The sequence below is a fragment of the Boleophthalmus pectinirostris genome, unplaced genomic scaffold, assembly GCF_026225935.1.
Source record: "Boleophthalmus pectinirostris isolate CB_2022bp ecotype Guang Dong unplaced genomic scaffold, ASM2622593v1 HiC_scaffold_21, whole genome shotgun sequence".
Taxonomy (NCBI): Eukaryota; Metazoa; Chordata; class Actinopteri; order Gobiiformes; family Gobiidae; genus Boleophthalmus; species Boleophthalmus pectinirostris.
Genome location: NW_026571175.1, coordinates 30248181 through 30272925, shown reverse-complemented (window position 1 = coordinate 30272925; position 24745 = coordinate 30248181).

Sequence of the window (24745 nt, the reverse complement as noted above, 5' to 3'; positions counted from 1 at the left end):
GTTATGTCTTAGCTTATGTGCCCTATGCCCCCTGTGGGGTATGAAAACTCTGTGTTGTTTTGGTTACAGCTGAGGGACAGACTCTTTATAGCAGGGGCAAGTAGTTCTGTGATTGTGCACACAATTGCTTTAATAAATCAGGCTCCTTGACTCAAGACAACTTCTCAGGGTTTTTATTGATTATAGTAAAGAAATTCCACCACAGTGGAACAGAGAATTTTGAGCTTTGGAGATGTAGACAGACAATAATAAAGCACTACTCAAACATGTGTGAATGAAACAAAACACAGCTCCAGGTAGGGCTGAAGGATTTTAAGAAAAAAATCGAATTGAGGTTTCGATTTCATCCACGACTTTTTTCAATTCAAGTTTCAGTGCACATGAACATTTGCAAACATCACAGAAACTTACATCATGATTTAGACCGCCAAAAAGCCCAAAATTTTCAAAACGATGGCAGCAGGGAGAAGCGACGCAGACAATAAAGGCTGTGATTGGTCGTCTCTACCACTGCTCTACATACATTTCCTGTACTCCGCTTTCCTTTTTTTCAATACACATTGGGAAATAATGTGTTTAATGCAGCTTTGTGCACATTTGTTTACGTTTTACAGAAATGAAACTTAAAACTAAATGGATAATTTGCATGAACTATTAGCGCTGAAAAAAACATGCTCATTCCTTGTGCACCGATGAGTCAGCTTCTGTCGGACTAAAGGACGCAGTGGAATATGAGTGTTCTTTCTGTGACAGAGGATGTGCTGATGATGGTGAGTCTGTTCTGTGCTTTTGTCACATTGGAGATGGTTCATGTTAAACTTTACACGAACGCCAGATTTAAATCCTCACCTCCTAGCCTCGACGCAGATTCATAAATCAAAAACGGTAGCGACAAGGTGACGACAGCAGCGTGTTCAGTCGATGCAGAACTATATTTCACTCTTAAATTGGGCTTTTTAGGAGCACTGCAAAAAACAAAACAAAAAAAAAAAAAACAGGGCTTTGACGCTCCCAAAATCGTGTTGTCTGGGATCGTAATTTTCGGTCCAAAATGATAGATTGTTCAACCCTAACTCCAGGTCTGTTTTTGATGAGGTAACAACTGTCTAACACGGCTCAACGCTCACAAGAGTCAATTTTGCGTAATATAGGTCCTTTAATACAACCAAGTTAACGCCTCGATAGTAAGCAGTTATCCAAATACCGTGTTACGCAGTTGAGTTTGCACAAATAGTTCCAGCTGAAAAATAACATGATTAGCTGCAAGCACTTTGTAATATTAAAATGGGCCCTTAAAGCAGAAGAGAGAAGATTGGCTCCAGTCTGTATTGATGGTTGGCAAAGCAATGTAAAAGTGGTAATTCGTGAAATCCATAAAAATACTGTAGATATCGGGCAGAACTCCAAAACCCATAATGCTGTAATATTGATAAACACATTATAATTTCATACGGTAAGTGCAGCCATATTCAGAAATGAAAACCTACAAGATGTTTCCTATGCTGAAAACCACAAGCGTCAGACTGGAAATTACTCAAATACGTTACAGAATGGTCTGAGCTTAAAAGGTGCATTCTGGTGAAGGACCCGTCAGATGATTTTCTTCATGGAGAGGTTATTGTTTTGTCTGGAATGAGCCATATTTTACATTGGTTTTAAACAAGTAACGGCCCATTTTAAAAGGTAGTCCTGACCCTAGAGTAGAGACTTTTGTACATTAGGTTGGTTTAGGGTTAGGGAAAACTGGAAAACCCAAAGAAAACCTACACAAGCACAGAGAAAACATGCAAACTCCACACAGAAAAGGTCCCACATTGCTTAAAAGTGGAACCTATGAATTAAATACATATAAATGCACAGAGCGAAGGGCAGTCGCATCTGGAAGTAAACACTGATTCAAATACAGACACTTTCGGCATTATAATTACCCACGTCCAGGAATAATGAGTCAGAGTCTTTATCTTCTCTTTCTGATCCTTTGTGCTAAAGAAATCCCACATATTTGACCTTTTCTATAGCATTTATATTCCATATTGCACTATTAAATAAAGTACAAACATTTAAACTGTAATAATCTCTGAAGTAAAAGAATTAAAGTAGCGTTTAAAAATGTACTTAGAGTAAAAAGGAAAAGTATTCAGAGCAGATTTTTAGGCAGGGGTGTAGCACCAAATTCTGGGCCCTGGGTACAAATCATCTAGTACTCTCCAGTAACTAGGTCAGGAATCGGAATACACTAGACGGTTTGCAAGAACCCCGCAAGTTGTAGACCGTGCACCGGCCAATCAGTGAAGAGCTTTGAAGCCATGACATCAAACTCAAGTGTCTGTCTGGGTCCCTTTTGTGGAACAGCACAACAGTAAACAAAGTGGTCGAGATGGATGTAGACGAAGACAGACATTCTGTGTTGGCAACAATTCCCAAGATCGAGGATTTAAAGCCGGAACCAAGAGAATGTTTGGTGAATTTTATCAACAGAAAAGACATTATTGCCCTTCTTCCTACAGGATTTGATCCATTACATACATCACGACCAAATAGCAGAGATTGGTTAAATAAAAAAGTACCTGTCAACCGTGGAGTGAACGAATCCTAATGCTGCGAGGTCAGATGGTTTCCACAAAGTGAATCAGGCTGATGAATCAGACAATATTGTGTGCCCAACAAGATGATTTATAGCCTAATGAAAAATGCACATTATACACTTTGTAAGGGGCCCCTTCTTGCATTGGGCCCTGGATGAACAGCACCCTCCAACCCCCCTCAGTCTGACGCGCCTGTTTTGAGATCTTATAACACTTAAAATGTAGTGATCTGTGACATTTGTGCTGAATTTTGAAACAATTTAATATATACTTTTTCCTAGTCCCTCAGTCTTTTCGGCAGATCTCAAACAATAATAACAAAATACTTTTCAGTCCTGTTCAAAATGTAGTAGAGTAGAAAGTACAGACACCTGCTCCCAAATGTAGTGAAGTAAAAGTAAAACGTATTCACTTTAAAATAAACTTAAGAACAGATGCCTAAAATGTAAATACAGTACTGTAACTTTACTTTTTGTTAATTTCCTTCCACCTCGGCCAATACGGCACATTAGTTAATACACACTGAAAAAGCCAATGCACTTTTATATAAAAAATAAGAAATATCAATTCTTACACAATAGTTCTTCCGAGAATCAGTACAGGACTTTCCTTTTCACAACGCTTATATGAGAAAAGCTCTATATTGTTGGCTTAGAACAAATGGAGCAGGGCACTGATCCAGGACTGAGACAGACTCAGACAGTCTCTGCTCTAATGGAGATATCTATTGCGTGTTGTTGGTCCAGAACAAGATGTAACTACGGTTTGCTCATAAAGTTACTACATTCAGTTGAACAAATGCAAGTAGAAAGTTATAATAACTCAACTTTTGGAGATTTTAAAGATTTTGTTTTGCATCTGTAAAACATGCTGTACTTGGTATTCAAACATGTTGCTTAAAAATACATTTTCCAACACTTGAATTCACAACAAAACATCCGTTTGGTCCTATGTTACACAAAAATGACTCTTGTGAGCTTGAAGTCATGTCATAATGTTGTTCCTCCACAAAAACAGACCTGGAGTTGTGTTTTGTTTCATTCATGTTTGAGTAACTCTTTATTATTAATCTGTCTACATCTCCAACTCAGCTCAAAATGCTCTGTTCCACCTTGTGATGTCAGGAAGCGGTAGTTTTCATGTTGACAGCTCCTTTTACCTTTAGTTAGAGATCGGCAATTGCAGGGCTGAAATTATCCAAATGACTCTAAGAAGTGAAGGTGTATGGAGTTTAAAACCACAGTGGAGCACTTCCTGTGTTACCTCTAGTGTCGTAGTACTTGAAACAAGTCTTAATCGAGTTTTTTTGTGGTCTTAGTCTCATCTTGGACTTGGTCTTGTCTTGATCTCGAGGTTCGACACTCGACAAGTGATAAAATGGAGATAGATTTATACTAAACATTGAATATATATGTTCCAAAAAATACAAATAAATGTCAAAAATTACAAAGATTTGGTCAGTTTGGTCTCGATCGGCTATGGTCTTGTCTTGTCTTGATTTCTAGTTTTGGCCCCTACCCCTTGCCCCTTGAAACTGAGCAACAAGGGGTAGGGGTTGAAAGTAAACCCCTATAAATTGGGACACCCCTTCAACAATCGCAAACGTCATCAGTAGTCACCGCCAGACCGACAAGAAATCCAACATGTCATCTAATTTGTGAACTTCTTTGGTCCCTGTGGTCGTGGTTGCAGCCATCTTGCAGGTGATTGGCAAGACATTCTGGGAAATTGCTCATACCCCTCCGTTTGGCGTGTGCCTCTGAAAAATCTTCGTTTGGAGGAGTATATAGCCCTACCACTTTCCCCAACCCCTCTGCCATAACGGTAACTGGGACACTCCTACCCCTCCATGTGAACACAAAAAACAGAGGGGTAGGGGACAATGGTATGGGCAAGGGGTGTAATGGGATTCAGCCTTGGTCTTGTCTCGGTCTTGGCCTTTAAAAGTCTTGGTCTCGTCCTGGTCTCGGGATCCTGTGGTCTCGGACAGGTCTTGGTCTCGATTAGTGCGGTCTTGACTCCAACACTAGTTACCACATGACATCACAAGGTGGAAAAGAGCGTTTTCAGTTTGAGAGAAGAACGCAGCCTAAATACGCAGGATTTGTGAGTTAAACATGTGCAAATGAAACAAAACACAACTCCAGGTCTGTTTGTGACGAGGAAATCATTTTATAAAATCAAATAGTGTAATACAAGCCCTTTAACAATAGCCATGCTTGTTGTCTTTTCAAAATGCTTCACTCCCTAATGTTGCCAGGAGGGGGCAGCAAAGGGAAATATCTTTTAAATTAATTTTACACATGTTTTAGATTATGTTTTTGGCTTGTTTCTAAGGTGAGTTAACAGCTTTGCCTGAAATGTTCCACCTTATGGCATAAAACATCTCTATCTCCATGGAGACAAGCAGGTGATGCTCCCAGGAGTGCATACAGGTCACATCTGTGGAGAGGCAAGTCCGCTCACAGCACCAATGCATGTTTTAAAAAAGGTTTATCATAGCAATTAATACAAAACACAATAAATGCGAGATAGGTGCAGTTAATGCCATACTGTGGGACATTCCAGGCCAAGTATCTCCATGGACACAAGATAGTTGCAGACCTCAACAGAAAAGTTACATACTGCATCTAAAACATCAAAAAGTCACACTATAAAAGAATAATAATTACTTACTTTAGCTGTTACGCCAATGATGAAAGGAAAATAGGAGTGTTTAGTTCCATTTCTTTTAAGAGCATTTGTGTTCCGACATTCATGTTTACAGTGCTTTTGGGATGCCAGTTAAAAGGTATGTTTTGAAGTGCTTCCTGTTTACTAATGTAATGCTAACTGGAAAAACAATGAGTATGTCTCCATTAGAGGAAAGAGTTGAGCCTGTACGCCACTTTAGAAAGTTTGGGCGAAGGAAATACTTAACCGGACATAAAGCAAGCTCAATACTTATGACGAGAATGATGGAAATAGGGATGAAAGCGCAATTTGACAATTTTCAAATCACAAAGACTGAAAAATGTTTTCTTTTAGTTGTAACTGGGATTCTTGTATTTGTTTATCAGTTGACATTTCAGTCTTTTCTCACATTTGAACACTCCTGGAGTTGACTAATGTGCACTCTGAACAGAATCCTACCAAATCTAATCACAATTGCAGTATTTCAAAAGGTACACTGTGTAACTTTTCTGCTGGAGAGTCCGTCAAATGCGTTATTCCTTTGTCAGGAATGTTTCACAGTATGGCATTAAATCTTTCCATCTTCATAGAGACCAAACCAGACCAAGTTACAGATCAGATCTATGGAGAGGCGACCACACTCACAGTCAGAATGTTTGTTTTTCTAGTTATTTTTGAGCTATAAAACCACCTGTAACTGAATAAATGTAAAGTAGAGCTGTTTAATGTCACACTACGGAACTTTCCAGGTAGAGCAACGACATATCCATAGAAACAAGAAGATGATGGACCCTCCACCATAAAAGTTACACAATGAATCTTTGTAAAAACATCTAGATGGATTTTAAAGTCGTGCAGTCTTGGACTAGAATATTAGGAAATTGAAAATATGAGCTCTGGGTAATGACCGAAAGGACGAGATCGCAGATACAAGTGGCTGAAATGAGTTTCCTTCGCAGGGTGGCAGAGCGCTCACTTAGAGATAGGGTGAGTAGCTCTGTCACACAGGAGGAGCTCAGAGTAAAGCTGCTGCTCCTGCACGTAGAGAGGAGCAGCTGAGGCTCGGGCATCTGTTCCGGATGCCTCCTGGGCGCCTCCCTCAAGAGGTGTTCTGGGCTTGTCCTACTGGGAGGAGGCCCCCGGGGAAGACCCAGGAAAGGTTGCAGGAACTGTGTCTTTGGACTGGCCTGGGAACGCCTCTGGGTACCCCCGGAGGAGCTGGAGGAGGTGTCTGGGCTGAAGGAAGTCTTGGAGTCCCTGCTTAGACTGCTGCCCTAGCCCCAGATAAGCGCAAGAAAATGGATGGATGGATGAAAATATATTTGATTTTTTAAATAAATCACAAGAAAATAACTATAAACCAACTAACATTCTTGTCAGGTCATTGTCTTAACCTTGCCATCTCCAGCAGTAGAACCATCTGCCTCCTCAGCCTGTCCCTTGTGTACATATGAAGTATATTTCCATGGATGACCTCATAATTATTTAAAATATAATAGAGAAAAAAAGATGTCTATTAATATTTGAATTTTTTTAAATGCCTACGAGAAAAATGAATGAGGTGGGCCCTGTTGAGCTCCACTGGTTGAAAGCCCCAGAATTATGACGTAACATTTTCTTCAGATCGGCATCTCAAGGTCAGATATACCAGAATGATCACACAGAAGCAGCCCCTGTCAGGTCGCCTCCTCCACTGCCTTTTCTTTGGGATTCTTTAGACTTTTTCATCTCTGTCTTGTATATTTAACCTCTATTGATCTCACTGAGTCACTTGAGTTCACTGGTGGTTTTCTGCAGACGGGCAGTGCTCGGCTGTACTTGAAATCTGACTCGTATACAGTTAAAGGGGAACTCTGTGGAGACCGCTGCTCTGAACACTATAGATTAGAATGAGTCAGACCTCGAAACATATCGGAGAGTTTAGTTATTTTATAAAAGTGATGCAGAAATACAGATAATTTATATACCTCTGTGTAATGCAGGTCTACGCTCGGACAGAGGCGCTTAACCCCGACCACTAATCCCACTGGTCAGAATAATGAATACCTGAACTCCTCATTTAAGTCACTCTTTTGAGATGTCAGTCAAGCGGTGAGTCCTGAAGTGCTTCCTGTTCGCTAATGTAATACTAACTTAGGCTGCGTTCAGACTGCTGCCTGAAGTGACCCAAATCCGATTTTTTAACCTCTATGTGACCTGTATCTGATCTTTTAATGATCCGATTTTTTCAAATGCGACCCAGGACACTTGGATATGTGGTCCTGAAACCGATACATATCTGATCTTTTGACATGCGACTTCAGTGTGAACGGCCAAAGCGCATTCATCCACCTACACGTTATCAACAAGCCACAAATGTCAGTATTCTGCGTTGAAATAGGCGAAAATTGTTAATGAACTCAGTGTTACTGAAGTGAAGCACATCACCACTCACCACTCTTGGCTCCGTCTCCACATCCACACGTTACTTTCAACGGACGTCGCTACCGCTGCCCCACAAAACACCACGGTCAAAAACCTCATCCTTCTCAATCTCCTCCTTAAAACAAGTAAATTGTTCATGTTCGGGCTCTGGTACGAGAGGAACTTTAAAATCTCCAGGTGCTCAATGCTCGTGTCCATGTTTGGACAACTTCCGTAAACACAGAGCACGCTCGCTGCGGTTGACGTCGTCGTGTCTCCAGGGCGCATGCGGGACACTTTCGGGCCGTTTAACGTTCACACAGGGGATCACATACAAGTCACATTTAATTGGAAATGTGAATGACCTCGCAAAAACATCGGATTTCACAAAAAAATCGGAATTGAGCATTAAACCCTGCTGTCTGAACGTAGCCTTAGAAAGGAAAAAAAATTCAGTTTGTCGACTGAACAAAAGTTAGTTTGGTTGAAGACGTTTCGCAGCTCATTCAAGTTGCTTCTTCAGTTCTGGTCAGACGCTAGTGGACACTTCCTTATATCTGTCTGCAGGGAGGAGCTAACTACAATGAAACTAACACACCTTCTTGTTTACAGTGTGGAGTCTAATTAGCATAACAACTCATGGTCATAATGAAGCTTCCACACCTCTGGACCTGATCTGACTACACCAATTGTTCTCTTGTTTGTTTTGATTTAGGTTTGAGGATGGAGTTGTAAATAGGAGATAGATGGTGTCTGAGTCCTCCATTTCAGTTTAGAGAAGGATTCTGTTTCTTAATAAAAATGGCTTCTTTCACTCCCCTCTCAAACCAATTCTTTACTCTGGCTAAAATCTGTACCTCACTGTCCTCAAATGAGTGGCCTGTGACTTTTAAATGGAGATGTACAGCAGACTGAGGTCCACTGCTGCTCTTTCGTCTGTGTTGGTTCATCCTCTTGTGAAGTAGCTGTTTAGTTTCTCCAGTGTAGCGTTCACTGCAGTCTTCACTACACTGAATCGAGTAGACCACGTTGCTTTGTTTGTGGCTCGGTGTTTTGTCCTTTTGGGTGGACCAGTTTCTGTCTTAGAGTGTCCGTAGGTTTGAAATAGACCTCTTGTTGTCTGAAAATCCTCTGTAGTTTTTCAGAAGCACCAGTCATGTACGGAATAGTTACCCCCTTTCTCCTGGGTTCTGATTCTTAGTTGTCATGTTTTTTTTTAACTTCTCTTTGTTTTATTGAAAGCCCCGTTTTGGATATCCGCAAACAGAGAGGGCTTTCTGCACATGTTGTTCTTCTTTCTCCTTTCCCTCTGGGCTTGTAGGCACCACTTGAGCCTTGTGTTGTAGTGTAGTGTTGTAGTGTTGTAGTGCCCAAACTAACTTTTGTCCAGTCGACAAACTGAATTTTCTCCTCGCCATGGATTCTGCCTGGACGACTGAGGGATTCTTCACACACAAAAAAAAAAACAACTACTACGTCTCCATTAGAGGCCCTGAAAGACTTGAGTTGGTGCAATTCTCAAATCGCAAAGAGACTGCAGTTATTTAGATAGTACAGATAGTAGTCCTCTGCACCACCGAGCCTGAAGTGAATGAATAATGCAATTATTAATAATGTATTACTGGCATATTATTATCACAGCTGCACTGATCTGGCTCTTCCTCTTATGACACCGAGGTTGAAACTCTGGCTTTAAGTATCTGCCGATTCCCCATATCAATCGATACTAGGGCAGAGTACAGAATTTATTTCCTTTAAACATAAACAGCATTAGGGCTGGGTATCATTAAGAAGTTGCTGATACGATGCAAACATCAATACATATCACGATACTGTATCGAGATACAGTGCACTTTCGATTCAATATACAATATATTTCAAATTGATTCGATATGGTTCAATAAAAAAATTAAGGCAAAATCATGTCTGTGATACTATAAGTCTTTGGTAAACCACTTCTTGTGCAAAGTTCATATGAAACACAAACATTTTAATCATCAAAACAGTGAAAATGTCAAATGTGTCACACAAACAAGTTTCCTTCCACTAAATAAGCAACAAAACTGTAGCTCTGTAACAAAATAATTGAGTAAAATATACCAAAAAATACTCTTTGTGATATATCGTTACAGCAGCCCACGATATCAATACTATATCACATTAAACTTTACGATATATCAATATTTTTTTTGCACACCCCTAAACAGCATATGGTAAAAAATTATCCAAATGCATTTTGTAACAGTTATTTATCATTTTAAATATTACTGAGACTTTTGAGATATTAGTGAGATTTCTGACAATACGATATCACGATATTTTGATTATTGTTACATCCCTACATATTATTACAAGTTAACTGACCAAAATGAGATAACAGATACCTGATCCGCCAACATTTTCAATATCTCACCGATATACGATATATTTAAGTATCGTATCCGTGCATCCCTCATTATTATTATTACGTTAAGTCAGAGGAAAAGTCCAAAACAGGAAACTGACAACTGTTTTTAAAACTCAAACATAAGTGACAGGCCCACACTGACTGTAAAGATTCCTCAATAAAATATTCACAAATCTGTTGCATATTGAGTTATTTCATAATAAACCTGAGATTCATTTGGCTCCAGGCGCGCTGCCCCTTCTGGCTGGATGAGGACACGTCTACAAGGAGCTCATCTGCACCTGACACTGGGAAAGGTCACTTCATCTCAGGGAGAGAAATGACTTCACCTGGAGCTGGTCAGATAACAGGAGCTCTACGACACATCGCACTGAAAATCTACCAGAAGATAATAAGAAAATGATAAAAACTAAACTAAACTCCCTTAACAACGCATAAACAACAACGTGATTCATACAGAACAATTACTGTACTTACTTACTCTGGATTATAAGGCGCACTGTCATTAAATGGTCTATTTTCGAACTTTTTTCACAAATAAACCGCACTGGACTTTAAATGAAACACAACAGTTGGATGGGTCAGTCGGACTTTGTTGATCACGTTCACGGTGACTCTGGGCTTTGTTCAGTTGTGGCGTGTAGGGAGGAGTGCTGTCTGGGACCGCTGGATTGTCGGCGTGTTCGCAGTGATTCAGTTGTTAAGATGTGTCAAGAAGTGGCACATTGCACTCGCTTTTTCGGTTCGTTCCTCCGTTCCGTTCCGATCCTCGTCGTGTGGAGTGATGAGTGTCTGCTCCGTGTGTTTTTGCGGCTTTGTAGTTTACTGAAATCGTGCTGAAACACCCGAGTGGATTCGTGTATAGGGCGCTCTGGATTGTGGGGAGTGCAGTCGTTTTCTGATGGGGTTGTTGGCTTTTGAGTGCGCCCTAGAGTCCGGAAAATACGGTAGTTTTAAATCAGTGGTGGAATATAACAAAGTAAAAGTAGTAAAGTACTGTACGTAAGTAAATATTTGAGATATCTGTACTTGAGTAGATTATAAAAAGGATACTACATTTGAGCAGGTATCTGTACTTTCTACTTCACTAGATTTTGGAACTGAAAATGAAAAGTATTTTGTATTATTGTCTGGACCTGCTGAAAAGGCTGAGGGTTTATTTTGGACACATTTTTAGTTTTAGCAAAGAAAAATACACAAATAAAAATAGCTATGAAAAAAAAAAAAAACAAATGTGAAGTTTTTGTGTCAGTGGAATAAAGTAGTTTCAATATTATCATTTATTGCAGTATATCTCTGGAGAAATATATATTGTGCTTAAAAATTTGTTATAGTGACAGGCCTATCCACATTCTCTTTAATCACCTTGTACCAAAAGTCTGTATTCTCCCGAGTTTGAGTTTTCACAGTTTTTATTTTATTAGTCAGCAATAAACTTTATCGATTAATCAACTTGTCAGACGATTATAAACAAACCATATCCTGCTCACTCCTTTGTAAAGTGTATTCGCTTTCGTGGAGTTTTGGCGTTTGGGTTGGAGTCGTACATTAACTTTCGCCAACAAATGAAAGAAAGATTCACTGAGGTTAGAGAGGACACCTTCTTTAAAAATGCCCGATGTGATTAGTTATTCAGTATTGCTTATTATTGTTGATGTAGATTAAAGACGAGATAATGCAGGTAAATTTGAAAGATAATCAGAAAATTTAGAGATAAAAATGTGAAACTGAGGATGTAACGATATCCAAATCTCTCTGTACGATATTTATTGCGATATTTTGGAGAGGCTGATATAATTGTACATAGGACTTTTAAAATACTTGGCAAGATTTTGGTGTGAATTATTACTGTCAGAATCTCCAAAATTCAAGTAAAAAACATATTTCTTCATGTTGTCTGTGCTGAAATGAATCATGGGATATGTAGTTCCCAATGTTTATTAGCTGTTCCTACTAAAGAACAATACATTTAAGCAAAGGAACTTAGAATTCGATATCATTGTGAGACTTCTGACGATACAATATCATTTTTCGTTTATTGTTACATCCCTATGTGAAACTTCTTTTGTATTTTACGCACCTAAATGTAAGAAAAACACATTACAAGTTTTTCATCATGTAAGGCATTTTCTGTGTATAAATGGCCCAAATTGACAATTTTTGGGAGATTTGAGTCTCAGAAATAGATGAAGTAATTTCTTGCTTCATTTTGTTGTAATACTAGATATTAAAAAAATACAGATGGGGTTTTGAATATCTTATTTTTTAACATTTCAGGGAACTAAATCTCACTGAAAAATGGTCTAAAAAGTTAAAATGACTAAATCAGACTTGGAATTGGAAATCAAAAAATCCTTCTGTACGTTTCATCAAAATCTTTTTAAGTCCAAGAAGAGTAAAGAGTAAAGTTTGTTGTGTGTAGGTGCTGCTGTAAGAGTGATCCTCACGTCCCTATGGGGAGGAAAAAAGCTTCAGAAAAATGCATAATTTCTGAAAACAGCCTTTGAAGTTACAATGAGTCAAATAACCCTAAGGCAGAAAGCTGAAAAATAAAATATTAAAACATCTTTCGGGGGAGCAAAGTGGACAATTTTGTTGTTTCCACATGAAAGCGTGTCTGCTCAAAGACCAAAGTGACCAAAAAACACAAAACAAAACTTAGCCTGTAGTGTCTCCTGTTAACTTTCAACTAAGTAAACGTCCAAATATGGTGAGTGGAGACTTGATGAAAACTGGAAATTGTTCATTCTTTTTTGAAATTTTGATCTAATAATGCCACCGTTTTTGTTATTAAAAAAAATAATAATAAAAAATAGGGATGCACCGACCCAGCTTTTTTAACTCGATAGCAAGACTTTATTTTTAAGTTTCTGCACATACCCGATACTGGTACTGAGGGCACTTTCACACCGGGAAACTGCAAATGGCTCATTAAATCAGTTATGGTTCCTTTGATCGCTCCACCGTTACTTGGACCACGTTTGGCCACAGTTCGAAGTTTGCCCCATGTCCTCTTCACTCACCACAAACAGGAAATTAAATAATTAGTATCGTATAGTTATAAATAGTTTGTCTATGGTTTTGGACCCGAGTTCTCATTCTCACCAGAGGGACCGCACCAGACTTTGGCATTTGGTGCGGAGTCAAGTGGACCAACACCACCGCTTGATTTAGTGCGGATCCAAGTGCGATTGATACTTTCACACCAAAGAAAACAAACCGATCTAAGGCCCCATCCACCCTAGGACGTATTCGAGTCTTTTTCATTGTGGATGCAGTGTTTGTTCAAACTAATCTGATGGAAAACAGCTCCAGAGACGGAACGATCTGGTGCCACCACCTCCCACGGATTCATCCGAGTACAGATCTGATCCGGCACTGTGTGGACGCCTGAAAATGTTGATACACTGATGTAGGACCTCTAGTTGCCATCATTACTTGTGCCTTCCTGATTCGCTGGGTTTGTGACATTGATCATGTGACGCTATTGCAGAAAACAGTTAAAACAAACCAGAGACAAACGGGAAACAGCGGAGCTAGAATTACTTGCTACTTTCACACTTGCCATCTTCCTCGGCCCAAAATCAGCTGCTGCAACTTAAGACACGGTGCTCCACGTCCTTGTTTTTACCACCCACGTGATGTTGTAATGACGTGACACCAGCCGAGTCATGTGACTAGCACTTCAAGCAGTTTCACATTACGGGAGGCTTTTATTAGGGACACAGAAATGACGTGTCTGGATGCAAATCGTTTCCGATACGGTGATTCTTTTCAATGTAAACATAACCTCAGAGCTTCTGGTTCGAATGGAACATTTCTGCTGTCAGTGTGAAAGCACCCTGAACGGCCATTTTCCCAAAAAACACAGTTAACTTATTACAAAATAGATCCAATTGTGGTGTGTTATTGTAATTTATGTTATTTATCTTCACATATCTTTACCTTGTGTGAAAAAAAAAAGTTCAAACATCATGAGACGTCCTAGGCCTACATCCGCCAAGTCTCATTCCATCAAATTAGGGATCAACCAGGATATCGACTTAACGGATATCATAGAACCGATACCCATTCCAACTACATTTCCGGGATCGGTGCCGTTATCTGATACCAGTATCAGTATCAGTGCATCCCTAATAAAAAGGTCTTTTCATATGTGTTTTTTCATATGTCCATAAGTCCAGATAACACGATGATTAAAATATGACTATGATTATTTTTTTGAGTCACTCCAGAGTCCAGATTAGTCATTGCAGCTCAAGTCACCAGTGATCCTTGTTCTTGGCACACACAGTTTGTAAATTCCAGCAGGATGGGAGAGTCTAATCAAATATGGACCACCCTCCTTATCCGGACCACATCTGCTCTGCGCTGACTCCAATTAAAACTAGTCATAACCATCTGAATAAACAAGACCAAGACTGACCTCCGCCATATCAGCTCAACAGGAACATTCACTACAAACTCCTCTAAAGCCTAAACAAAACTCTGAAACAAACCTGTAACAGAGCTGTAGTCATGTTTTGTGCAGCCATCTCTTCACATTAAAGTGTTCAAATTAGGGATGGGCATGATTAGTCGATTAATCAATAATTGATCATTAAGAATTTCATCGATTATGTTAATTTTAATCGACAAATCGAATGTAGGTTGCTGTGCGTAGCGTGACCAAACAGGGTCCGTACATGTGTCTCTCTGCACTCAGAAGGAGCGAGACACAACAGTCGGTCAGTCTGCAACGTACTGAAGCACAAATGTGTATTTAACGATGACTTGTACAAGAAATTTCACGCTTTCCGTTCCGGTCGGGACAAGTGTGAGTCCATGTGCACAGTGTACAAAGCAGCACATATGTTTCGGTGTCCAGTGGGAAAAAGTTTTGCCAGGTGAGAGAAGCGCAATGTTGATGACAAGTCCCCACCCCCCACCCCCGTGTCCTGGTTTTGACAAACACAATATGGTCACACTAACCTGTATTCCACTGAGTCATGTCTTTTAATCTGACAGAAATTGACCACATCAGCGACGCAAGAGCTGTAGTTTTATCTTCGCTTAGTTTATGCAAATTAGCGATGTGGTTTAAGTTTCGTTTCTGTGAGATTTGCGCAAAACTGCATTAAACACATTCTAATCTCAAACGGATTGATGTGGCTCTAGAGTCGTTACGGTTTATATGTTGTAAAGTTGAATTTATTTATGCAGATTAGTAGTGCAGATAGTAATAATAATGATGATCATTTTAATATAAAAACGTTAATGATTAATCGATAATCGATCGTTAATTCTTCAGACGATCGATTAAGAAAATTTCATCGAATGCCCATCCCCAATTCAAATAAAGCTTTATGTGTATTTTTTAGGCAGCAGATACTCCAGAAAGTCCAAATATCAACCTGAAGTATTGGAAAAACCGATATATCTGTCTTTAGCCTGAATCATTCTTAATAATAAAGGCTTAATTCACAATGAACTACAAGTTTATTAAGTGATAAAATATCAAGTCACTTTTGCATGTTATTATAGGGCTGTGCCAAAAATCTAAAGATTGCCAAATCACAAGCTGTACTTTGGTCAATCACGATGATGAGGCATGAGCATTTTAATCGACAGGTCTGCAGCCAGTGCAGCAGTAAAAGCGAGTGGAGCTGACGAGGATTTACGCCCAGGGTCTCCAACCTGTAGCTTGGGAGCTATTGGTAACTCTCTACACCCTTCCAAGCAGTTCAGGGATTTCTGAATTATACATATCGTGCTGAATATCTCAGGTTTGATTGACTAAATGCCTATTTCATGTTTTTGTATGTTAGTTGAAGGACAAACAAACTTCATATCAGGATTATGAGAATAAGTCTGTTATTTCCTAAAATCACGTTAAGGAATGTTTATGGAGCCCAACAGACCACTTGTTGGTGCTAAAGTTAAGTTGTCACAGGGCACTTTTACCACTACAGTTGTTGCCTGACCATGTATTGATCACTGTGTTTGACATGAGCTTCACATCTGTTGTCCACCAACGTGAAACTGTTCGTTCCTGAGACTCGCTCTCTCTGTCGTTGCATGTCGGCAGTAGAGTCAGAGCTTTCTTCAGAAAACGATCTTGTGGTCCTCACCTCTTCTCTTATACAGCAACCAGAAACTCATGTTATCACCTTTGAAAATGTATCGTTTTGATTCCTAATTTCCCTGTTTCCTTTGTAAATGTATAATTTAATTGGATAATGGGTTATTTTTAGAGACATCTAACTGTACCTCATCCTTGGCTTACCGTGGCTCTTTTCTTGCGCCCGCTAAAACTATTAACTCTCTGGCATTTTTGATTAAAAAAAAAAAAAAAGGTTGAAGACCTTTGATCTACGCTCTCTTGTTTAGGAAAAAGCAGCCTGAGCCTCAGCGTGTCCCTTTGGCTACGCTCAGACAGCAGGGCTTAACGCTCAATTCCGATTTTTTTGTGAAATCCGATGTTTTTGCGAGTTCGTTCACATTTCCAATTAAATGCGACTTGTATGCAATCCCCTGTGTGAACGTTAAACGGCCCGAAAGTGTCCCACATGCACACTGGAGGACACGATGACGTCAACCGCAGTGAGCGTGCTCTGTGTTTACCGAAGTTGTCCAAACATGGACGCGAGCATTGAGCACCTGGAGATTTTAAAGTTCCTCTCGTACCGGAGCCCGAACATGTACAACTTACTTGTTTTAAGGAGGAGATTGAGAAGGACGAGGTTTTTGGCCGTGGTGTTTTGTGGGGCAGTGGCAGCGACGTCCGTTGAGAGAAACGTGTGGATGTGGAGACGTAGCCAAGAGTGGTGAGTGGCGATGTGCTTCGCTTCAGTGACATGGAGTTCATTAACAATTTTCGCCTACTTCAGCGCAGAATAGTGACGTTTGTGGCTTGTTGATAACGTGTAGGTCAGATGAATGCACTTTGGCCGTTCAGACTGAAGTCGCATGTCAAAAGATCAGATATGTATCAGTTTCAGGACCACATATCCAAGTGTCCTGGGTCGTATTTGAAAAAATCGGATCTGTGTCGTTCAGACTGTCATTAAAAGATCAGATACAGGTCACACAGAGGCCAAAAAAATCGGATTTGGGTCACTTCAGGCAGCAGTCTGAATGTAGCGTTTGTTTCTTCACACGTTCACAAGTTTTGCCTTAAATCTGCGCAATGTGACTAAAAGGCCAGCGTCTCTCTCCGTCTGCCTCCGTGTGAGTGTGTGTGTCTGTCTGTCTCTGTGTGAGTGGGTCTGTGTGAGTCGGTGTGCGTGTGCAGAGCTGCCTGACCACTGCCTCCGCTCCCCCCTCCCTTTCTCTGATCCAGCTCCTTACCTTTTATCCTCTTTCTCTCCTCTGGTGTTTCTCATCTTTATAATCCAAGATATGGAAAGTAAACGACTATTTTCTCACCGTTTATGAGTGAAACATAAGAGCTCGTTTAGCACATGGAGAGCACACGTGTTTCTGTTGACAGCGGTAACACGTGTATGCATTAACTTTAAGATATTGCACTAATTCCAACTTTTAAATGTGAATTTCTCTAGAATTACTCAACACGACTCTTACACCCTGCTCTTTATACCTGAAGTCCACATGTCTAGGTTTTTAATAAGACTGAAAAAATTAAAAAAATCGAGATGGATCGAAATGAGGGGGAAAAAAATCATGATTCATCCCTGTTATTATCTTGCATTTTTCATTTACGTGTTGCTGTAGCCTTGTTAAAAATACACAGATAATCATGCATTATTACTGTGACTTCTACAATCACGTGACCTCTACCACATCAACTCAAGGTCAGTGTTATAACGAGAATATTCCTGTATGTTTATGGTGCTGAGAAGCCATTGTTTACATGAGAGGTATGGAAAACAGAAGCTACTGTAGTGTCATCTTGATAATAGGTGTGGAATAATGCGTCGGTGGTGCATGGCTCGTTATGAGTACGCAAATGTGGTTTATAATTAGATCAGTGATTCGTTCGTTGGTAGGATGGCCAAAAGTATCGAAAATCTAATACTAAAACGAGTATCGAAACTAGTCACTTATTTGAGCAGATACCGATACTGAAAAAGTCACATTCACAGGATAGAAATTAACTTTTCCTCAAGCTTTAGGATGATCTTGAGCTGCATCAGAACAAGTTTAAGTCTGCGTTTATGTGATGACGGTCTGAGCAGAAGAGGAAAAAGTGGCGTCCCGTTTTCACTTTTCATTCCGCGTTCAGATGAGTGTTTTGGGGAGGAAATCTGTGTGCATATTTTGACGCAAAAAGGTGTGGAATTCAATTGTGTATGCATATCCAGACCAAATAACCAGAGTTTTGTGTCTTTGGAAGTGTAGACGGAAACGCTACGGCGGAGCGTATTCAACTCTGGGTGGTGGCTTTAGATTTTTGCATTTTTTAGCCCCAAAAATGCCATCACCGTCTAAACGAAAGGCACTTCCGATAAAACATTTCGTTATTTTTACCCGCAAGCGTTCTCGTGTAAACAGACCCTTAGAGCACACAGCAATACCGGCTCGAAAGTCCCCCTGGCTTCAAAGTCCCAGCTCGAGCGTCTCATTCTCTTGGGCGGGTGACTTCTTGCCGCTGCTTCGTGCACTGTTGAATTGAGTATTGAGTTAGAAAATCAGCATTCTACATCCTAATAAAATGAAATGTGAATGTAGCGAGACCAAATATCAGGCTTTGTTTATGTCATTTTACCAATCTTCCTGAAGTGGCACATATTTTTTCAGTATGTAATATCAATATAATCCTCATTTGCTCGCCGAAGTTTACTATGAAACTGTATTTTAAATATTTTTGTCTTGTTCCCCAGGTCCTATAGCACCTGGGGAAGTAACTCTTGCTTTGGGAAGAAGTATTAATTATTTCCTTACCTACCGTGAACATAATGTCATGCAGCAGGGGATAAAATCAAAGTGCTCGTCCTTCCCAACAAATGTGATGAGATATACTGTAACCAGCGTGTGTAATGAATACAATAAATATAATGAAAAATTGTAGTTTTTTATTTATTTATTTATATGTATATAGATTAATAGACTAGTATATACGCCCATGGTCCACTATGGAACTTACATGGAACACTGAGGGATTACACAGATATACGACCACATGCACCACATAAACAAAATACTACGATTTTATGTTGAAAATTACATTCTATTGTCTAAATAAAGCACTGAGTATCAGGTCTATTCCTCAGTATCATAATAAGTGTTTGAAATTTTTGTATCATGACAACTAGGGGTGTGCAAAAATATCAAAATATCGATATATTGTATTGTTTAATGTGATGGTACAGTATTGATATCATGGATTGCTGCATTGACATATCACTAAGAGTATTTTTGGTATATTTTACTCTATTATTTTGAAATAAAGCTACAGTTTTGTTGCTTGTTTAGAGAAAGGAAACTTGTTTATGTGACACATTTGACATTTTCACTGTTTTGATGATTAAAATGTTTGTGTTTCATATTCACTTTGCACAAGAAGTGGTTTAACAAAGACTTTTAACATCACAGCAATATTTACCCTTTATTTTTATTAAACCGAATCACATTTATTTAAAATATATCGTATTGAATCAAAAGTGCACTGTATAAAAAGGTATATAATGTATTGGCAGCTTCTTAATGATACCCAGCCCTAATGACAACATAATTCATTTTTTACAGTACAGCAACAACTATAACCACAGCTGCCCTGAGACAGATGGGCAGACATATGGCAAGTTGGACTAAATAGTCAGATTTATATAATGCTTCTTAAACACTGATGAAACAGATACTGGATTTATAGGGTGGAGTGTCTGTCCCATGTAAAGCAGTGCAATTGATTGAATTTTGATCAGATTTTGATTTATGTGTCAAATAATCTACAAACTCATATAATCGAGCTGAAACTTAAAGTTTATTTTATATATATATTATTGTTTTATATAAATAAGTATATATAGAGAGATTGTAGAACAGCTGGATATATAGTTTATTTTTGATACATTTATGTTGTTCTATGTTGTGTATATTTTATTCATTTTATGTTTTATACATCATGAAACTGCTCTAAAGTACATCTCTGTAGCCTATATTTATTTTCAATTTGAAAGTTTTGGGTAAATTATCATTAAAGAGTTTTTTTGTTTGTTTTTTTTGAGAGAGAGAGATGCTGAATAAATGCATTGTGTAACTAAAAATTAGAATTAGAATTTTGAATTTGATTTCAATAAACGTGATAATGACTTTTTCCATAATCAAGCAGTTCTAGCCCCAGGACAAAACAACAACACTGTGCACTGCCAGTAGTGACGATTAAACCATCAAACCACCGAGCCAAAAGGTGAGTGCGTCAACAACGCAATCATCATGTACCTGTGTTGTGCACAGAACAGAGGTGTCTTGCTCAAGAACACAACAACAGCAACTATGATGAACTGGTAAGAATGAGAATCAAACTAGCAACTGCCAAGACAACCACTGTACTAACTCAATGGAAATGTATTATGTAACAAATACTTATCGCAGGTCAAACTCTAATAACGACTTGGAAATAGTGAGTTTATTAAACGGTAGACTTACAAAATGTGTTTCTTATTCTTATTTTTATTCTTATTTACGTATTTTTAAAAAGGGACAGCGCATATTTATGAACATTTAAAACATAAATATGTAAAGATTATAACCAGCGTGGCTAATTTCCATCGGCAGATTGATGTGAAATCATCATCGTGTAATTTTATTTTTATGTTATTTAAATTTTTCATGGATTAAAAAACATAAAACTTTAAACATTAAAGGTGCACTGTGTCCACCACCTGCTTGTCTCCATGGCGATATTACTGCTTTACCTCGACTATTCCAAAGTATCGAAATAAAATCAGCACAATGGAGTTAGGTTAATGGTCAGATCTATGGAGAAGCGAGCCTGCGCATGATAAGAATTCATGATTTTAAGGTATTTTTTCGCACTATAAAACACCTGCGCAAGGTAAATATGTTTAATGCCCTACTGTGGAACATTCCAGGCAAAAAAAACCAAAACAACATCTCCAAGCAACAACAAGCACCTGAGAAGTTACACAGTGCACCTTTAAATAGAAATGCGAACCCACTGTAGCCTAGGCTTAATTATGAAAACCAGGACTTTAATGCATACAGCGGTGTTATTATTAGTGTATATAAATCAAGGATCATTCATTCATGTATTTTGAGAGATTTTTCACATTTTCAGAAACGCCCCTGTCTGCGCCTGGCTCAAACCTCCTCAAATGTCCCCAGTCCTGGTCTACCTGGTCCGGTATTCTCCAAAAACCATTAAGCGCTGCATTCAAACAATTACATAACACCGACTAGAGCAAAGTGTTTACAACTTGGCAATGCTGGCTACTCGTGCCAACCACAACTACCCTCATAAACAAGCCCAAATCTCCATTGAAATAAAACGCTACGATGTTGAACCAGCACGCCTCTAAATCTAATGAACGTCACCTCAAACTGCATTTCGAAAAACGTCAATTATAGATACGCGCGGCTCCCGTTTGGAAACACTAATGTTATTTATAGAACGAATGGGATTATGTCATTGCTGGGATTGTTTTTTGAAATACGGCTGGCTTGTAATAATCGATTTATGAGCGCTATTTGTAATATCTGGAGTCAAACAATATTATTCGCCGCTCGCTGCCGCCCTACCGCTGCGGAGGAGAGGGACGAACCCGCCAGTGAATCTTGAGTTGAATTGTCACATTTTATCATCTATAAAAAACGACATAAATTCATTCTAAACGCCGAATTGTTCACTAGTTACAATTAAATTACCAGCAGATAAATTGGAGCTTGACATGGTCTAGACAGGAAAATATTGCCAGATCAAATGAAATGACATTTTTTTCTACGACGTTAAGCGCTGGACCTCCCCAGTGAAAACAGCACGCACCAGTCTACCTGAATGAACGCAGCCAATGCAAGACTTTCTAAGCTTCAGGGTGGATGCAAAAACAGAAAGGATACAAGAATATGTGCAGATTTTCGATAAAAACGCACGATAAGTAAAAAAAAATCACTATTTTGGGGGTAAATTGTGCATAGAAACTGGAAATTGTGCAGCGGGGAGAGAGACGAAAGCAACAGGCGACACGATTCTCACCTGTACGCGGCTCGTTCGTCCTGGTCTCCGGTCCGAGGTGGTCTCCGGGAGTCCGGGGGGGTCCAAGTCCAGGGGAGTGACCGGCGCAGACTAACGCACAAGTATCCGCTCAGACATCGGCGCGGCGCACGGCCACTGCACACCTCCTTAAAACGGCACACGACTGAATGGGAGACAGGGAGGGGTTCTACATGGGGAGTCAATACGAGACAATACGCGCGCGCACTTCCGGTTTCAGCTTTCATCGTAAATCTGCTTCGTGTGCGCGCGCTGTTCACGATCATCTGTGCGTGTTTGATATGAGTACGAGCTTTTCTCACTTTTAAAGGGCGTATATTTGACACAAAATCCACTCTTGTGAGCTTTAAGCCATGTTAGAATGCTGTTACTTGATCAAAAACATACCCAGAATTGTGTTTTGTTTCATTCACACGTGTTTGAGTAGCTGCATTATTATTCTGTCTACATTTCCAAAGCTGCAAAGACTCTGCTCCACCTTGTGACGTCATGTAGGGGTAGTTCTCAATTGAACAGCTTTTACTTTTAGGCTATGTCTACACACAGTCGGGTATGTTGAGAAACTAATCTTTCCTTCCCTCCGTTTACCAAAATAACATAGTGCACACCATCATTTTTTTTAAAAAAGTTTTCGTTTACATCAACCTGCATAAATACTCCATCGAGCGCCGTCATAAGTACGCCAAGACTCTGATTAGATTCAAACCTGTAGCATTTATTTCATTACAGTTGTAAGTATTACTCAAAAATACCTTGAAAAACGTGCATTAGTGAGTGGGCTCGCCTCTCCACAGATCTGATGATGATAATGATACGTTTATTTCGGATGTTTCCATAAATAATAAATTGCATTATCGTACAGTAAATGATAAATTGTATACATGCGATAATCAACAGATACATAAAGACTATTATTTTACATTGCTCATCACAACTGTAATATCCAAAAAGAAAAAGAAAAAAAAAATTAAGAAGTGGCAAAACTGCTAACCTCCGAGCTCATTCGTCTCTGGTCATGGATATGAAACATCAGCTGTGTGTGCAAATGCAAATGCAGGAAAAGTGTTTGCACCAGAAGAAATGCGACTGCTACTCTGATGCTCCATCATCAGAGCAAAAGGTAAACATTGGTCGTTTATCTCACTTTACACGCAAACGCCAAATCGTAGTTTTCCAGAATCTCCACTCTAACCGGAGTTTTTAGTAAGATTCATTTTCAGAGGTGAATTCTCCATTTGCGTGTAAAAGATGGGCACAGATTTTTAAAAATACCCATGTACCTGTAAACTGGACCTTCGTTTAGCAGAGTTTGACAATATCAGGGGTGAAATTATCCAGTTCATTCTAGTGAAGGTGTATGGAGTTTAAAAACACAGTGGAGCATGCCCTGTACCACAAGAAGCAGCATGTATTTTCTGTTTGAGAGAAGAATTTAGCCTAAATATCCAGGATTAAACATATGTGAATGAAACAGAATCACAACTTCCGGTCTCTTTGTGATAAGAAAACAACATTACAAGAGATCAGAAAATAGCGTAATATTGACTCTTTAAAGCTGGCTAGTACAAAGTAGTAGTCCAAGAAATTACTGAATCGGCTTTAAAAAAATATATATTACGTTTGTGTCAGTGAAAAGAAACAACAACAATAGAAATGGGGCTTGACTGACAAAATGGTGTCTTGAAAATGAGCGATTACAGATTGCTCAAACATGCACAAATTACTCCAAAAACAATCCATAACAGGTCTGCTTTAATACACGTTACCTAATCTCCCGTTACATTTAGTCTGTATTCTGTTTTGAGGTAAAATATGAAAGTTTTTCTGTTAATAGATGAGTTAAACGTGCTCCTTTATGAACATGCTTTACAGTAGTGTCATTCTTGAGTTTTATTTTGAAAGTCTCGTCCCTCTTAGCTCTGGGTAAACGCTGCGTCTTGACAAACCTGTGCTCTTCTTCATAGGAATCCCATGTAGTGAATGAAAAGTCCATGTTCACTTCACACGTCTGAAGGTCTGTGCAAAATCTGTTCATTCACAATTTCCAAAACATTTTCACTGTACGACTGACAAACAGAATTTTAAATAAGTATTAAATGTGCGTTATGTAACTTTTCAGGTGAGGGGTCCATCACCTGCTTCTCTACATTAAGATTTGCCTGAATTGTTCCTCATTATGGCTTTAAAGGTCCTACATTACGCAAAATTTTAGCTTTTAGTCAGCTTTATAGGTTGCTGCTTCCATCTCAAAAACACACCTGAGCTTGTGTTTTGTTTCATTCACACGTTTGAGTTATTTCTTATTATTATGCAAGGCAAGGCAAGTTTATTTGTATAGCACAATTCATACACAAAGTAATTCAAAGTGCTTTACAGAATAAGAAATACATTAAAATCATAATAAAAACAAATCAAAACATAAATAATCATGAAGATTAAAATTAAAAGAGAGACATAAATCAGAGAGAAGAGTGTGGAATGAAAACCTTTCAGTCATATGCACAG